General features: G+C 38.9%; 1 protein-coding gene and 2 long non-coding RNA genes across 5 annotated transcripts in view; 1 reads left to right on the top strand and 2 right to left on the bottom strand.

Moving 5' to 3' along the window:
- Positions 1-5,255, bottom strand: part of LOC134482019 (uncharacterized) — an 18,660-nt gene extending 13,405 nt beyond the window's left edge. The window contains exon 1 of the long non-coding RNA XR_010058047.1: positions 4,669-5,255. This is a non-coding gene — a long non-coding RNA (uncharacterized LOC134482019). The remainder of the gene's footprint in view (positions 1-4,668) is intronic.
- The window catches only part of Gpc6 (glypican 6), a 997,624-nt gene that overhangs the window by 905,139 nt on the left and 73,654 nt on the right, over positions 1-18,831 (bottom strand). The gene's annotated exons all lie outside the window — the stretch shown is intronic.
- LOC120097177 (uncharacterized) lies at positions 4,782-18,831 on the top strand. Of its 2 annotated transcripts, none has more exons than XR_005494414.2 (3): positions 4,782-4,890; positions 5,232-5,485; positions 18,628-18,831. It is a non-coding gene; the product is annotated as an uncharacterized LOC120097177 (long non-coding RNA). The 2 variants fall into 2 exon arrangements; XR_010058043.1 differs by lacking the exon at positions 18,628-18,831 and adding an exon at positions 10,817-11,016 and having other exon boundaries at positions 4,788-4,890.

Below are 18,831 nucleotides of genomic sequence, written 5' to 3'. Positions count from 1 at the left end.
GTTTTGACGGTTTCTGAGCAAAGGCAAATACAAGCAGAATGTTACTTCGCACACGCAGCGGTGACACTGGCGACCTATATATTCTCCACAGAATGAGAAGCAGTCCCCCATGTGTGTGAGGACTCATTTGCTCTAACCCTACGGGAAAGCATAACGGGCCAAAACAGGAACAAATGTAATTCTGGCTTCTAGTCATTAAATTTGTATGGCTTTTCTTCACTGCTAGTGGGCAAAATAGTTAGTGTGACAGAATTTTTTGCCCAACTGAGATGTGGTTAGCTTTATACATTTGTAGTCTATCACAAATATCACCAAAATATAAAATCTTTTTCACTGTGCTTTGATCAGAAATGGAGAGACTAGCTCAGCTCTTTGCTTCCAACCGTTTCCTCAAACAACCGAGTGATGGATCAAGTTGCATGAATGCCATGGATGATACTTTAATCAAAGGGAGGGTTATGCATCATCCTCTTGTCTATGAATCTATGCATACAAGGAAGTGAGGCAAGGAGGAGGACTGAATTATTCGGTGGGCTTGAAAGTTAAAAGTTGAATGTTAAATCTGCATTGATCACCTAATACTGAAAGATGTTTGTTCCCTAAAAAATTAACTGGGGTTGGAGAGAAGTTACCATTGGATTTCCAATCCTGGCTTCATCCTGCTGTGCGTGGATGGGTTACTGAGAGTAATTTCAGCTCAAATTCTGCTTAGAATATCTCTTCACTGAAGCCAGAGAGACTCTTACTAAGGCAACAAGTTTAGGCTCTCTGTCTTCGAGATGTAAAATTTTCTATTTTGCTTCTCTGAAGAGTCTTCTCTTTGGAAGTACAGTTTTTAAAAAAAAAAATGAGGTCCAGGTAAAGTTATTTTTTAAATCTATTTAATAGTTTAATTTATAAACTGACTAATGATAGGTCTAAATAAAAGTTACAAATTTTTTGTTTTCTTAATGTTATCATTATATGTGGCTATCTCTGTGTATGTCCTGTTTACGTGTAATTACCAAGCTGGCTTTGCAGTAGGGAATGCTCATGTACATTAAAACTGTTAAATCGGTGCACAACGCAAAATTTGATGACAAATATTCTGATTTTGGTAAGTCACACAGACTATGTTTGCCCGCCACTCCCAATATGCTAGTTGAAAAACAAGCAGGACAAGAAAACATTTCTTTAATTAGCTAAGGACTGTGTTACATGCTTGAAATCCCCACAGAAAGGAGACAGAGGCAGAGGGATCTCAGGTTCACAGGCCTGGGGCTCACAGCAGGATCTGTCTCTACTGGCAGTTTACTTGCAAGTAGATGGCTCAAGCTTGCCAGTCAGTACTTAGAAGACATAGAGTGTGTCACGGAGACCTTCAGTTTGTATTCACAAGCTCATAAATGCAAACTCTTTTTTTTTTCAGTATAGTTCAAGTTACTGTAAATCCATAAGTTATGAATATTACAGGGCACTACATGAGAGCAAACAACAACACAATTCAATGCTTAAAAGAACATTTGCAATGCACAATCGTGCGTTCCACAACTGTAGAGTATTTCAGAGCCTTCCCTCCATGTATATACTCCAAGGAAGAACCCGAAGCTTTGCTCACACCGGTTCAAACCTCGCTCCTGGTTCTTGCATGGTGAATCTCATGGAATCTCTAATTCCACACCAGATAACCCAGAGTCTGCTTTCCTGTGCTCCCTGGACAGTTACTGGCAGGCCTCGGTCACTCAAATCATCCATCACTTCCATGGACTCGCCCGCACCTGGGTGAGCTGTGTGAGCATCAGGGGTCTTAAAGTAAGATAACAAAGATGAAACATGAGGATGGAAGGCCCCTGACTGCACGACTGCATGAACTAGAATTCTGCAATGGAAGTGTATTCACTCTAAGGAACAATGGATTGTCTGGATTGCTCACACTACATCATGACAGGCAGTAGATGCCAGCAGCTTCTGATTTCTTTGGACAGCACCAGTATTCAGTAAGCCGTTTCTCACCAAATTCAAGTAAAAAGGGAAAGAATGCTTCCTTGGTAGCTTGCACTGAAGTCAATGTATCCCCTGTGTTTTACAAGTTCACAATAAAGAGTTTTGCTAATCCACAGCAGTATCTTGACACATCAGGAAGCCACTAAAGTTAAAAATAATGTCACCACAAAACTCGAAGGTGGTCAGGGACCATGGTATTCCTTCCAACCCAGCTGTGTTAGCATAAATAAGCCCACACTTAGGTCAGTTACTTGATCTAATGCAATATAAGGCCACCTCCTAAATTAGTTTGCTGCCCAAGAATTTATTTTGCTCACACATACTTCCATAAAAACTTGATGAAGTCTTTTATTTTGATCTAATTTGATGCCCCATAGATCCTCTTTACCTGTCCCCAAAGACATCACCAGATGAGTGTCACCATCATGCAATCCTGTCCCATTTTGACCACCATCATTATTACTCATGAAAATTTTAACATACTGTATTAATTTTAATTTGTCACTAATCCATAATTCAACCAAATGAATCAAATAAAAAAGTTATTGCTAAAAGAGTTGGGGCAGTGGCTCAGGATGTTAAGGTCCCATTGTACAAACTTGAAGGCCCACGTTCAGCTCCCTAGCATACGTCTATAAGCCAGGAGCTGCTTCCTGCACCCTTGACACTCGAGCATCTGTAACTTCAAGCTGATGTGCTGAGCCCTAGGTACAATAAGAAACCATGCCTCAAGGAAGGAAGGAAAGAAGGAAGGAAGGAAGGAAGGAAGGATGGAAGGAAGATGGCAAAGTAGAGAGTGATGGGGGGGGAGCGGGCTCTGCACGTCAATCTCCAGCCCTTGTATGTGAGTATATAGATGAGTACTTATGTTCAAATGTGTGTAAACACACCACATACACATAATGAAATATGCTAACAATTGAGGTTGTGTGACAAGCTTAAAGAAATGGTACTGCTTACAGTATTTACTTAGGATGACATCATGGACTACGTTTTTTTTACGTCATTCCGAAACAAATTTCCATATCGAGGTGCCCAAATTTTTTTCCTCCATCTTTATTAAATTGGGTATTTCTTATTTACATTTCAATTGTTATTCCCTTTCCTGGTTTCCAGGCCAACATCCCCCTAAGCCCCCCTTCTATATGGGTGTTCCCCTCCCCATCCTCCCCCCCATTGCCGCCCTCCCCCCAACAATCACGTTCACTGGGGGTTCAGTCTTAGCAGGACCAAGGGCTTCCCCTTCCACTGGTGCTCTTACTAGGATACTCATTGCTACCTATGAGGTCAGAGTCCAGGGTCAGTCCATGTATAGTCTTTGGGTAGTGGCTTAGTCCCTGGAAGCTCTGGTTGGTTGAGGTACCCAAATTTTTACAAGTCCAACCAACCCACAATACTGCAACACATGCGGGATTTTATGGTGGACTCATCTCTAGTCTGTGTGTTTTTGCCATCCTTTATATATATTTCCCATTTACCACCTGAATCTGACAAATCAGAACTGCACGCACCCATTTGTTCTACCCAAACATGTGCATGCACTACGTTACCTGTTGGACAACACACGAGAAGATAAAGTTTTATACTTCTATGGTGCAAAAAAAAAGTCAAAGTATCGAATTTCATAACTAAATATAACTAAAATTTGTAGTTACATCCCCAAGGCCACATGGCAGGAAACAGCCAAGGTCCTATGTATACATCTTACTGAGGAGAATGCTGTGAACAGAGATTTTAAAGAGTAGAGAAGGAAGCAGACAAGTAGCTTTAGCTTCTCAGAGGACCCTTGAACTTTTCCTAAAGGCCTAATGATTTCTTAATGGCTAGGAAGAACCTAGCAATTATAGGACAGGAAGTAAGTATCAATTGATCTGGCTTTGTTGTGCCCGTTTCTTCTCTGCCTCACTCCTTCCCAGACACTCACATCACATGGTCAAAGAAGCGCACAGATGTAAATGGGCATCTTAGATGTCAAATTTGGTGTGTTTCATTCCTCAACCCTTCACCTTCTCTTTAAAACTTAATGAAAAAAAAAATTAACTGCAGTGCTCTGACCACAAAGCACTTTGATCTATAGTGATTTACTTAGCAACAATTCAGCTTCATTTGTATGACACTAAAAGCAGCCATCCCATAAGACTTCGTTAATCAACTAGCCCAGCAGCTTTCAATAAAGAGATTAACTAAGGAATTTTAAAAGGGCATGCTGGTCAGTCCATTCTTATAAATTCCACATGAACCAGTCTTGCAAACTGGGGTGAACTTTTCTTTACCTCAGTAAAGAATTCTCTTACAAAGTCAGATCACAGCAATTACGAGATAAAGGCAAAGCAAGGCTTGTCTTTATTTCCTAAGATACCTTGTGCTGGAGAACCACTTTCAAACCATAGGAGGTGTGGCCATGTTTAATAAAGAGATACACATATGATAAACACTCCCAAGAAAATTCTAATGTCTAAATTAAACAAAGTCCATCTTAAATGGCCCTACTAATAGCTTTTGGATTCATTCCCTCCTGTGAGACTCCAGTGAATACATGATTCCTTTCTCTTAAGAGTTATGCTGTAGATTACAAAACCCATTTGCAGACTTAATTTCAAGGGAATGTATAAAAGCCATCTCAAAATTATGATGTTCATTCATTCTCTTTCTTCTTAAAGTGAAAATGGTGGCACACAGTCTTACTTGGCCTATAGGACTGGTTCAGTCCCAGCGATAATTGTAGGCATACCAAGGTCATGGACCAATGAAAAGAAATGATGCAACAGCAGCAATTATGACATCAACAGCTGTGTCTCACAATAGGGACACGTGCTGACTTTCTGCTACAGAATGCCAACTCCTCCACACGTGTCTCTACATGGGACCATCTATGCCTGAAGAAACTGTCTAGCTTTGAATTCAGAGGTAAGAATCATGAACCCCAGAGAGACTTGGACAACGCCTTACTCTAGTGATAAGATAGGCATGAACTTTCTCACTAAACATGATACAGGTGAAACCACTTAAAGTATGTTAATAAAGGACGTTGGACAAATCACGCTGCTGCTGAATGGGGCTGATTCATCATCTCTGTTTTTAAATGCACCACAAATGATGGTAGAACCACATCATTCGCTGAATCAAGTGGACTGTCCTATGTATCTTCGTTGAGGTGTACATATTCTACTGTGTAGAGACCATCTTTTGTCTATATTTTTAAGTTTCCATATCCTCTCTCAAATAATCCTTTGTTCTGTTGTTAACAGTGACAAGAGAAACGTGACAAAATAATTCTGAGTGATCTTAATGGCCACTAGGCACCAAGGTGAACAGCAGAGGAGCCAGGAGGTGAAAGACCACAGAAAAGGCCCAAAGATTGCCTGGCTTTTTACAACAGCAGCCATTATTCAATCAAATGGCCCCATTCAAGACTAGGAATAGGATGTGGGAACCTAGCCAAAAGTGGCTGTGTTAAAGAAAAAGCCACAATGTGGATCAAGAGAGCAAGGTTATGGAAGAGGTAATGAAGCTCAAAAAGATGTAACCTACTTTATTGACAAAACCAGAGACCTGGAAAATAGGGGCTGTCGGGCTAATCTTAGATTAACTGGCAGTTCCCATGGGAGATAAGGAAGAAAACACCTGAAAGGTTTTAGATATTCAAAAGGAAACAATATAATCCAAGAAAAACCCTGTCCTTGGGTGTTTCAAGTCTCCTGGAACATGCACCACTGAAGGTCTTCTGGTTTTTCACAGGCCTTCCTCTCTATAGAACAATGCCCACCTTCCTTCTGACTCCCCATGCAGAAATCAAAGGGCTGGACCATGAGATGAGAGAAAAGACTGAAATGTCAGTGTGGGGGTGGGATGTGGGACAGAGAGGAGCCAGCTGGGGATTTCCACACCTTAACCCTGGAATGATTTATCTGTGCTGCTAATGTTTATGCCTTAGTAAGATATCAAGAAATTTAATGAAAGCCACCAATTCCTAATGGGCCACATGCTATGTGTAAGGCACACCACAGATGTCAGAAGGAAATTGAAGAGCTTACATAGAAGAAGCAATAAAATGCTTAAGATGGAGAGCTAGGCCAGGAGGGAAGAAGTCGCATATCAAAAGAGAGGAACAAAGTAAGTAAGGGGATCAAAGGATGAAACACTAGGCAGCCATTGGAAAGGAGACTAATTTGTGACAGGTGGGGATTAATGGAGTTGAAGGGCAATTCCAAACAGAAACAACCCAAAGAGTGAAGGTATCCTGCAGAAAGCAGGGTCAACTGGCATGAAGAGGCCTTCTCAGTTTGTTCCACAGGAGACCCTGGGAAGGCATTCAAGGTCGTAAAGTCCTCAGAGTCTTCAGATGCTGAACTAGGAAAGAACTGTGGTAAGAGGGGGGAAACAATGGCAGGCAAGTGTGCTGGCTACTGGAATGAGTTGGGTCCATTCAGAGTAGGCAGGTATCATAGTTGTAGAATAATTGCCACATCTATTGGTTCTAATTAGCAATGTTACTGGTGAGTATCTGGGGTACCATAAACTAATTATGAATCACTGGGTGTTTGCAATGAGAAATTGCATGTTCACAGGCTCAACGATCTCTGGCCAAGAGCTGAACAGATGGGACCCTCTGCAAGCACAAGAAACACATGGGAGTCAAGCCAATCCAAATGAATGTGTTAAACTTGATCCACACACAGTATCTCCTTGAGTTTGCCAGCCAAATTATTCTGGGTTATGTAAATGAATTGCTTATCTTTCTGAAGACTTGCACTGTTTTGGAAAGCTAAGCAAATTTCTCGATGTGTAGGTCAAATGCTGGCCAGTAATAGAAAGGGGTTGTCATTAGTTCACATGCCTGGTCAACAACATATATTGAATATAACTATATTTTATGTTAATATAAGGGAGACTGGTAAAAAAAACAACCAAGAAACAATGTGCATCATGGTCGATTGGCATCTGCATCATTCCTTCACCCTACCAGAACTACAAAGACTTAAAATTAGAAAAATAATGAGACTTTCTGAGACTACCTGAATTCTTCCAACTGGCTTTACATCCATAGGTTGAGAAAGTTAGAACTACCACACTGAGTCCCAGTGGCTACGTCTATGGCATGATGACATTGATATTCAAACAGGACCTGATAAGACTTCTCCTGGACATCTTAGCAGTATAGTCAATTATAAACCTTATTCACCTTTCCTTCTACACCATATTCCTCAGGAAGAAATGTCACTGCAAGCTAAAATAGATATCGCAAAGCCACACACTTCTCTTCATGGTTATTGGCATTGTACTAATCTGCACCGACATAGTTTCTTCTAGCCTTCTTCTAAGACTTCTTCTGGCTTCTCCACATTTACCTGTGCTTCCCTAAGAGCCAACTTTCCTCCAACCAGAAGTTTTTATGTTTCTTATTTTAAAATTTAATGCATTGTTTTTACCAGTAGAAGGAAGAGTTGTCAATATATTCCCCCAAAATGTAGTGTACTATTCCCAGAAGATTTAGACATTTAACACTGGGAAGTTTGAGTTTGAACCACAGGCATCAATTTGGATAAACACTCTGAAAAAGTGGACATTGTACTACAAAGAAGTACAAGATCAGAATGTCTAGCTGCCCCAGTTGCTGGCTCCCTCAATGGCAAGCTTAAGAAGTACTGAAATTTGCAGGGAAATGGAGGTAAAATATTCCAATAACTCATCTTACTTGTTTAAAATGTAAAATGCTGTTACCCAATCCCTAATGGAAAATGCATTAAATAATAGCATGCTTATAAAATTCAGAGAGAGATAATCATTCATGGACAGCTACTAATGACAGTGATTAAGGAAAATGACTTTAGTTCAAATAAGCAAATGATTAAACTTGAGAATACAAAATGTTAAAGGGCCCTAATTAATAAAGCAGCAAGTTTTTCTTCCTAATCTGCTTTACAGAACATAAATATGTGAATCATCCTGCAAGGATCCAGATGAATGGTTTTCATGCTCTAAAATCAGGCTCGGGCAGAAATCACTGTCTGGAACACAGACTTGGATTTCAAAGGGCCCCTGGAAGCATGTCAAACATACAGGCAACTAGACTCAGTCTTAGGGAGGGTATTTGTAGGAAATGAAGAAGATATGGACTAGGGCAGAATAAAATCTATATTCCCTGCTCTTCTAGCCTGGCTACCTGTAATAAATTTTAATTGCACACCTATTTTACTGATGAATGATTGCAGCAGTAATATATCTTTAAAAATCCACATTTTTACTCTTCATTTAGATCCATTCACCATGAGGGACTGGTGAATTATAATGCCCATATTCCATTCCTTAGAGTAATGGCCTTGCCTTTGGAATGGCTCTTTGTGTTATGTGTTGTTTTGTATTTACGGGAAGGAAGGGGATATATGAATCCCAGATCTTGAAGTCAGTAGCTTCCTTACAGTATTATAAAATGTATAATTTTAATCCAGCAAAAATGAACAAACAAGCAAGCAAAAAAGGCTCTTGGTGAGTGCATTCCATTGGGAGAAATGGAAATGTCACTTTGTTTAGAATTTAGAACAATCTGAGGTCATAGACTACAGTGCTTTGGGAGAGGGGGAAAAATGAAAAAAAAATCTGTATTTTCTGTTTCAACTATCCTCCCATTTTCTGCCTTAGAAAATGAGTCATCTAACATCTATGATGCAAAACTGCTTTTATGAAAGAATCCATTCTCTTTGTTAATTGCAGAATATCTCTATCAAATACATGAACATGAACATTCCATTTTATTCCTGTGTGTAAAGGCATACTGTGTATCAATTCAGTGACTTATCACTGTCATTTCCAGCACAAACACTGGAAACAGAACATCTGGGCCTGTAGAGGAATTTTAATCCAGCAGCAGGGCTGTTCTGGCAAGGGATCACATTCAAAGGCCTTTTAGGTCTATATGATTGGGCTGGAATCAGACATTCCCTGGATATAATCTGGCTAGAATACAGAAACACATTTAGTACAAACATGCAAACCCTAACAATGTAGGTAAGGTTAGCTCATAAAAGGAAGCAGCCATGTTTGAAAGTGACTTCTGCATGAGGTGCAGAAAAATGAGTATTCAGAGAAAGGTTTGATAGAATGACTAAAGAGACAGAATATGATCAACTCTCATGAGAACAGCCCAGAAAAGAAAGGCTACTTAGGAGAGAGAGGAGAGGAGAGAGAGAGTGAGGAGAGAGAGAGAATGGGGGGGGGGGAGGGTCAGGGTTATCAAGTTACAAGTTACAGAGATGGTTGCAGAGAGAACAAGCTAGACACAGGTAAAGATAAAACAAGCAAGAGAATGAGGAGTCTGGCTTGAACAGATTTATAAGAGTTGGTTTGAGGCCAAGGAGAGCAAATCAGTGAGAAGCCGAGAGAAGCCAGATTGAATCAGTCAGTGTGGAGAGGAGTTTGAGCCAATCAGCCAGACTAAGCTTATTCAGCAGTGAGCCTCTGAGATGACAATTATATCTGGTGAATAAAAGAGAATTAAAGAATTAAAGAATAAATAAATAAATACAGTTGCTCTCCTCCTTCAACCTTAATGGGTTCTCCATCCAGGATCCAACCTGCTACCCACCAAAACTAATCACTAAAAAGATGTATCTATACTAAACACATATAAACTTTAACGTATCTATGTGTTAGTACACATGTATACATGGTATCCATGTAGGATACAAACAGCAAGACCAGATGTAGGATCCCCTGAAGACAGAATTCCAGGAGATTAGGAACTGCATGATATGGGTATTGAGAACCAAAGTCCAGTGTTCTGTAAGAGCAGCAAGTATTCTTCACCAATAAATGCTCTTTATAACCACATGTATAATTTTTGATAATATTTAAAAAAAATGTAGCAGTCATTTGACCGCATAGAACCTCTTGCAAGTAATCTGAAGATCCACTTCTGGATTGAGAGGATGAAGATCTGTCAGAACAAATGCCCACAGTGCACTTCACATTTCTGGAACTGGCAAGTTAGAGACTATGTGAGGGATGAGACTTCAGTCTCTGCTCTAGAAGACCTGCCAATGATACTCTTTCCATCTGCGTTCAAAGAGGCCTTAACTGGTTGACAAACTATGTTATAATTATCTTAGGCTGTCCACTACTCACTGTATAAGTTGTAGGTTAGCCTGTCGACTTGACACAACCCAGAGTCACTTGGGAAGAGGGAATCTCAGTTGAGGAAATGCCTAGTTCAGAGAGTCTTGTGGGCTGTGCGGCATTGTCTTTATTGGTGTAAGAGAGTCCAGAATTCTGTGGGTAATGTTATCCCAGATACATGAATCTGAGCTGTATTAAATGATAGCTGAACAAACCAGAGGGGACAATCCAGGAAGCAGCTTTACTCAGTGGTCTTTGCTTCTATTTTTACCTCCATGTTTGTTCCTTAAACTCATACCATGGCTGGATGGTGGATTGTAAGTGTAAGTAAAATAAACAGGATTCTATACCCACATTGTCTTTGAGCCTGGAATTTACTGAAGGAACAGAGAAACAAATTAGGACAGAATTTGATTTAAAATGACTGAAGGGTGTGCATACATTATGCATTATGTGCTAACACTGGGTCATTTTATGTGAGAATCTTACACTTCCATAAATGGATATTCAAGGTATCTTGGAAATTTTTAACACTAAATAAGAACATGTGTATACATAAAACATTCAGTATAGACAAAATGCATGTGCTGATAGCGCTGTATATGAGAATCTCCTAAACACTAAGTAGTTATCATGCTTATTTCATATGTGTGTAATAAATTCATATTCAATATAATGCAGTGGAGTTCAAACTGCAAACTTACAAGTTTCTTATGCTTAGTTTGTGTCTAGGATAACTGGAATTAAGAGTCAGCACGACTCTATAGCTTTTAACTGAAGATTTTGTTCTTCGTGGTCATTGGAATGGGACAACACTGACTGTATTTTGTAGCTAAGAGAATAACTCCGGAGACCACACTCTGTGTAGATCAACAACTGATGTGTGTTTTGGTGTCATTAAAATAAAAGTTAACATGTTTAGTGCAGCAGAAAATCTTTGCATTGAGGGAGCAACTTCACAACAGTTGTCAGTTTGAGCATCTTGTAGCACCAGTGCAGCTCGTTAGCAGGCAATGAAAGACTGCTCTATTAAGCCAAGGGTGGTGCTGATGTCCTTTCAGAGAGCCCATCCTCCTTTCCCTACCACCAAGGGAGGATGTCCATCAAGAAAGGGCATCTGTGCAGGAGGTCTCTGTAACTCACAGGTATGGAGTATAATGAGGAAGCTATTTCATGGACACCTGGAGTTACGGCGTGCCTTATAACTACGCAGCTGCTTTGATTAACGTGTCCACTTACCAGAAAAAGGACTTGTTCTTCACTTTTACCTAACACAGCTTCCTTTCCAAATCCCAGACAAAAACAGATCTTCCTCCAAACTGAGAAAGGAGACTGGAATTCCACTGCCCGGACTTCAAAAGGAAACGTGAGGAAGTGAAAGAAATTGAAAGCAGCCTACAGCCTTACAGAGTTAAATACCACATCGTTTTCTCCAATTATTATCCTTCTTAGCTGGAGCTCAATTAATAATTGGTGCTAAGTGAAGTTCTGAAGTTTACCCAGATCCAGGAACAACTATTGTCCTCTTAAAGATTATGAAGGGACTCCCATGAGAGAGAAGAAAAAAAATTCGTCCTTAGACCAAGACAGCAATAAATATTATAAAAAGGTGTTTCAAACAGATTGTGCTAAGGACTTTTTAACATGCCCCTTAGAAATATCTTTTATTCTATAATCCAGCCTTTCCCAGAAGTAACTTAATAAAAATCCATGGCACTGAGTATAGAGCAAGTTATATTTTATAAGTTGATAATATTTTGTCTATTGAATTTAGTCACTTTTACTTACAACGAGGTGAAGTGACTTCAACAAAATTAGATTTTTGACAGATAACATCAAAACTTATTATTGAGAGAAATATTTCAATCTTTTTCATAATCAATTAACACAGAGTAAGAGTGCACTGAACAAAGACACCATGTTATGTCATCTGTGTCTTTTCTTGGGTGAATAATAATTTATTCTCTTTCCATAATAGAATTACAAAGCACTCTAGTGTTAAATAATCAGAACAAGCATAAAGTAGTCGTGAGGGAACAGGAGAATATGTAATTACAAGAAAGAATGTCTACTTTGTTCTAGGACAGAGGACACAGATTCAAAAGTCCACAGGGAGAAGGAAAGTAAAGAAGGTGAATTGTGCTGGGTATAATACTGAGCAGATGCAGGAAGCCCCTAAAGAACCTTCTATCTAAGGCTGCAAGTAATGTAAGCGACAATTTGAACATCTGCCAGATGGCCTATTTAGCCTACAGCATTTGATAGTTAATCCCTACCCCGGTGATTTAAAAAAGCCTACTTCGACTGAGTACAGAAAATATGAGTTTGAAGTTCCTACCTACTGCACATCACTTAAATGATGCACTCCTGTATTAAGGAATTATGCAGTCTTTATATGTTTTATAGTCTTCTTCAAAATGAGGACATCCTCAAGTACCTGCCTTGGAAATGTTTTGAGAAGATCCAAACAGATCACTGTGAGTAAAAACAACAGACTGCATCACATCAGTACATTGTTATAATAATACTCCAGAGAACTGTGAAGTGGCTAAGAATAAGCACTGTGTTAGATATTGGTCCTTTTATGATCCATATTTGTGTGCATGTGATACGAATTTCAAAAACAATAACTTCATAAAATATTGTTTCACGAAAACCTACCTGAATTCTAAACAATTGAATATAGTATTGATATTTGAAGATAAATGACAAGAATTTCAGAAATGAGTAAAAAGCACATTGATGGAGGGAAAATTCACCTGCTAGAAGGTGGGGAGAAGTCTATGACTAATTGTAATTTCATACTGGGAACTGTAATTTATTTTAGGGGTTGAGCAGCTTTAAAGTATGCACTACATCAAGGTGAGCCCCTGAAAACATTAAGGAAAAACATTAAAAAATTAGAGTCCTAATCTTTCTACAAGGCTTTTATGAGGGAATTCATAAAATTTTATTAAGAGATATTAAAGATAACTTGAAATGATGATAAGTCATACGTGCCAGCATGCTGGAAGGGGCCCCATCAGACAGATGTCAGTTTTCACCAAGTTGATATACAGAGACATTGTCATTCCACCTCAAGTATCAGCAGAAAAGTTTTTTAGACTGCAATTGCTGATTCTATATGACATATTTAAAAGTAACAGGCCATAAAAGGAAGAGGATATCCAAGAAGCAAAAGGCATCCACAGAAATTATAGAAGTTAAAGTAATGTATGTTTGATAAGCCTTCAGACAATGGACTAATATCACAGGCCAGGTTCAGAAATCAGTACATGTAAAACACAGCATGGCAGAACAAGATACAGATGAGGAGAAGACAGATAAACTGTTCAATGACACTGACAGAAAATGGTGATCTGAATAAAAATAACTTAAACTTCAAAGAGATTAATAAAAGAATATTTATGAAGATGTGAAAGGGAAATTCTTAGTCACCATATAGAAATTATTATAAAAGAAATAGACTGGCAAATGATAATCTGATTGCATTCTCTGTCCTCTGTATTAAAAGCACCACAACAGAGGAAGGAAAGACAAAAGCCACAGCTGGGAGAGTTGAAGAAAACAAACAAACAAAAAACTAAAGATTAATATCCAGAATTCACAAATAACTCAAAAAACGTAACAGACACAGATTCGCTGAGAAGGAGCACATCTGGAGGAAGGCTGACAGGAGAGTACACACAGTAACTCCAGAATACCTTAAACACAGAGCACTTGCTGAAAACGAGACTTTGGTATCCTCCTACTTCTAACTGAAGTACAAATTGGGAGAGCCATTCTGGATAACATCCCAGTCGTTCTGCTAAATCCAAGTCAATGCTAATGCTATGATTCAGCCATTCTAACGTAACATTCAATGCCTTAAAATAATCCGTACATGAGTTATCTAAAAGTTATTGATGAGAGTACCATGTTAGGTCTTTGTCACTAGACTGAAATATATTAGACTATTTTCGGGTTTTATAAGGCATATTTTGGCTCATGGGTTCTAAATGCCAAACACTTACAGGTGCCAATAGAGATCAGAAAAATCTGGTGGATGCCATAAATCTGAACCTATAAAAAGTTGTGAACTACCCAAAACAGGTGTTAGGAAATTACCGTGGGTTCTGGAAGAGAGCAAGCATTCCTAACTACTAAGCCATCTTTCCGCCTCCATGATTGATTTTTATTTTAGGAAAGTGTCTTACTCAAACAAACCTTCCAAGTATTAAATCCTTACATTAGATTTTTTTAAAATGCTCCAAAGGTGATAAAATCTACTGACATTTATCTGGGAAATTTTATTCCACAGAAAGCCTTTCTTTCAATTTCATGATGAATCATCTCTCATCAACCTTCTTAACAAACGGAGTTAAAGAGCACAATTTTAAGAAAAATAATAGGATAAAGGAATTTTCAATTTGAGGGATGCCACTGAGAATGGAGAATTTTCATTTACGCAAAAGAAAAGTAAAATTCCTCCTAATAGACAGGAATAATGGATATGCAATTAAACTTAGGCTCCTGGGGATTTGAACAACATGCAGCAATAAAGTACTTTAAGAGAATGTGAAAACATAGAAGAGTGGAGAAAGCAATTCCAAAGTACACTGCTTCTCAGAGACTGTACACAGCAACCTTGAAAACAAACGAACATTTAAATCAAAGATCCACAGCTCGACCACCTGGAGGTCATCTCTGACACCTAAAAATATAACTACCGTTGAAATCATAGTAGTTACTGATACAACATTTGCTTCCCTGTCAAACAAGGTGCGAGTTCTCCTTTACAAATCTTTACAAGACACACAGAACTAACTATTAATGGTCGCACCTCATAAAGGGGACAGCATGAAAGAAGAAACAGCATTTGCATGCAGGTTTTTACCACACCGTTGTAGTGTTTAGATTTGTGTATAATCATAGGTGTTTTATGCTCACTTTAGAAAATGAAACAAGACATCCAATAGAGAGAATCATGGATGATTTGAGTGAGTCTTTGCTGCGTGGAGAGCTCCATCTCCAATCATAATATGGGGAGGGGTAAGTCGAGGGGGGGGGAGTAAAGGCAAACCGAAAATATGGAGAGTAGTAATCTAAGCAAGGCGAGTAAATCTCCATGAGAAAGCAATGATTTGGGGTGGATGAATTTCCTCTTCCCTTAGAAACTTCTAGAACTCTCACCAAGTGCTGCGAATGGAGATGAGGCACTCTGATTATCCCTATAAAATGCAAGACATCCTGGCACAAGGAAATGCTCCTCATACAGGCATCAAAGGCCATCCATGTGGACACCCTAAGAGCCCAGTCTTTATGCAGATGTGGACCCTGACCCTAATCATTCTGCTGGTAGGATAATTCCGGTGCAAAGTCCAAGACTTGAAAACTCCTACCTGGGAAGGAAAGGACAGTAACAAAAACACGACCAAAGTCTCCCGGGTTTTTTAAACAATAGAAGCAGTTATAGTTTAAATCTTCGACATTTAAAAGCTCTACAACCTTCACAAAGGCACTGTTTGCTGCTTGTTCTTTTATTTGAAGGGCTTTATGCAGAGAGAGAGAGAGAGAGAGAGAGAGAGAGAGAGAGAGAGAGAGAACTGGAACACTGGGTGTTTGGTGCGCAAGACAGTGCAGCGAATTTATTTCCACTGAAACTTCTGGTGTCCAATATTCAAGAAAATGTTCTGGGAAATAAAGTGAGAACACACTACACATCTAAACAAAGTATCCTATCCCGGCCTGCAGGGTGATGATAAAAGCTTTCTATATCTTAACACGTTTTTGGATCCCATTAATTCCACAATGGCTATTTGCTGATAAATTTCCTAGTTTGACATTTGGAAGATAATGGAAATCCCAATTACTGATCAACCTGGATTTAAATACACAACATAATTTTTTTCATATAGTAATTGCTCACAGAGCCAGAAAGATAAAGTTTGTTGAGAACAGACAACCTTACTTTTAATAGATTTAATAGCAAATTAAACTGGATTAATTTCCCTGAAATAAACAAAAGCCTAAAGCATTTTGTAACATAGTTATTACCATTTTAATCTACTCATAACATAAATGTCTTGCCAACAACGGCCAGTTAGCTAGCTTTTACTTTGTTACACCAGTACCAAAAGGTTGTCTACATGCCATAAACTGTCTTGCTTATAACTAGGATTAGAATCGGAAGGAAAAATAAGTGGACAATTAGGTTTATCACAAAACCTGGAGAATCTTGGTGCCCGAGTTTCCCTGGAACTTGGATATTAAGTGGAATAAAAATTCTTCAAGACTTACATTTAGCTAAAAGGTCTCAAGGTCCAAATCTAAATGCAGGTCAATAAGAGAGAAAATGTTGAGGGACTTATGTAAAGGATTTTCCGAGGCTGGGAACCACAGGGATACATTGTCCTTTTGATCATTGACCTAAGTACAGCTGAGAGGTTGCTTCCCTGCCCCCTAACTGAAATCTGGAACACTTCTCTTAATCCTAGAGTTTTCATACAGTAAAACTCATACAGCTCCTCGTAAAAAGTACAGTTTGAACAAACACAAATTGTACACCTGTGGCTAAGTCATGAAGAAAATTCTCTACATGTTCAAAGCATTCTAAAATACTAATTCTTCACTTAGTAAATATACAGTAACCAACATGAATAGTCTAAAAATCCTGACAATTGACTGGGTTAATTTCAAAATTATATAACCCTCTCATCCTGAGCCATATTTCCATATGCTTTAGCAAATAGAAACCAGTAGAATAATATTGATGACTAATACATATTGGTATGTTTTCAATAGGAAATAATACACACACATTTTACAGAGCGATGTGATGCAGTGTTCTGCTGTAGTATATAATAAAACACGTCACACTTGAGTTGTTATAAACTTTGTGTATTTATGTGTCTCTAGGAATCTGATTTATATCTTTATATATTTAACGAACATGTTAACATGAACCTAAACAAGAAATAAATATTTCTGCTATCACAGTAGTACAGAAAAGTAAATTTTACAGTAATTGTACCAGAAAACAGACAATGTCTGATAGCTTGGTAGGGTTGTAAATATTAATGTATAAATAAGACACTATTTCCAAAATTATAATTTTTCTTTAAAATAAACATCTTCAATTATGGATGTGAGCATTTTGATTGCACGTATATATGTGAACAAGTATGTGCCTGGTTCCCTTGGAGACCCGAAGACGTTGTGATGTTCCTTAGCCCTGAATTTATCAGTTATAGATGGTTGTGAGCCACCAGGTGAGTTCTGGGAACCAAACCCTTGTTCTCTGCAATGAGCGCGTGCTCTTAACTGCTGAGTCATCTCCACAGACCCCAAAAGACTCACTGTTCGAGAACTGCTTGGTATCATTCTACACTTTCCAAAGCTTTGCCCTCTTTCGAGCCCATGCTTCCTGACAGAATATATGATTCTTTTCTCTGGGAATTAGCAGAAACCTTTTGCCACTCATTTCAAGTCTGAACACTCAGATATTTTAAAAAGGAAGTCGATGTTTCTTAATGATTTGCACTTAACAGGATGAGCTATTTAAGCACTTATCATTCATGGTGTTGCATACACATCTCAAAGTCTGAGGCATTTCATGGGTATGGCTGTGTCCACGAGCGTGTTTACTTCACTGTGGATGTGTATTGCCTCCAATCAATTCCCGGCTGAGGACACAGAGACCCTGAGACCATTACTAAGCTGGCCAGGAGCAGAGCCAAGATTTTAATCCAGGTATCCTGACATTAAGCACCTTTCTTTACATAATCATTGTCTCTCTAATTAGGTTCTGGTCTATTAATGAGTCTAAAACATCTCTATCTTCCTCTATGGAATTGATTTCTTTTGCTTGTTAAATGACAGCAGCGTCAATGAACAAGTGTGAGGCCATTCTTTCTTGAATATTCTCACTGACACACTGAGTACATCATGCTCCCTCTCCCAAGTAGTCACAGCACTTAGTTCCCCAATCATTCCCAAGAAGGCAACATTACTTACTCCAGTCCCGTATAATGAGGATAATGGTGAGAATGAAAGTATGGTTCTATGGTATAGCATGATACCAGGGTGTGATACTAGGAGAGCATGGGATTCTAGACTAGCTTGAACAGCAGCAACCTTACCAGGAAAAAGATTTCTTTGGTCCAGTGGACAACAGTAATAGCTGCCAAATCTGAGAGCCTGGGTTCAGTCTCTTGAGTACCACAGGGTCGAAGGGGAGAAACACTGTTTGCAGGCTCTCATATCATGTGTGCATTATGGAATAACACACACACACACACACACACACACACACACACACACAGAGAGAGAGAGAGAGAGAGAGAGAGAGAGAGAGAGAGAGAAAAGAAAACTATTCAAAGGAATCTCACCTGTTATTCTGCAACTTAGAAAATATCTTTTCTAGTCTCATCTTTTTTTTTTCTTCTTTCTTTTCACTTTCGTTCTTATCTAAGATGCTGAGAATTGCTTCTCAAGTGTTTTGCCTAGTGAGACAACAGGTTATGAAAGCTAACAGCAGTTTCTGCTTTTCAGGGCAGCTTGGAATCTGACACACAACTGTATTTATTGACTCCACAAATGGCATCCGCTATCTCCCTCCCAGAGGCAACAGATGACACTAAGGACTTCCATCTCAGAAGCCTGTTGCCCATCGCTATGTCGGAGATGCTTGACTTTTCTGTTTCACTGTCTTTCAGACACCGTGCACTGGAGTAAAAAGTCAGCACTTACAAATAA

This window comes from Rattus norvegicus, chromosome 15 (assembly GCF_036323735.1).
Source record: "Rattus norvegicus strain BN/NHsdMcwi chromosome 15, GRCr8, whole genome shotgun sequence".
NCBI lineage: Eukaryota > Metazoa > Chordata > Mammalia > Rodentia > Muridae > Rattus > Rattus norvegicus.
Note: the sequence above shows the minus strand (reverse complement) of the source record. Positions and strands in the feature narration are given on the sequence as shown.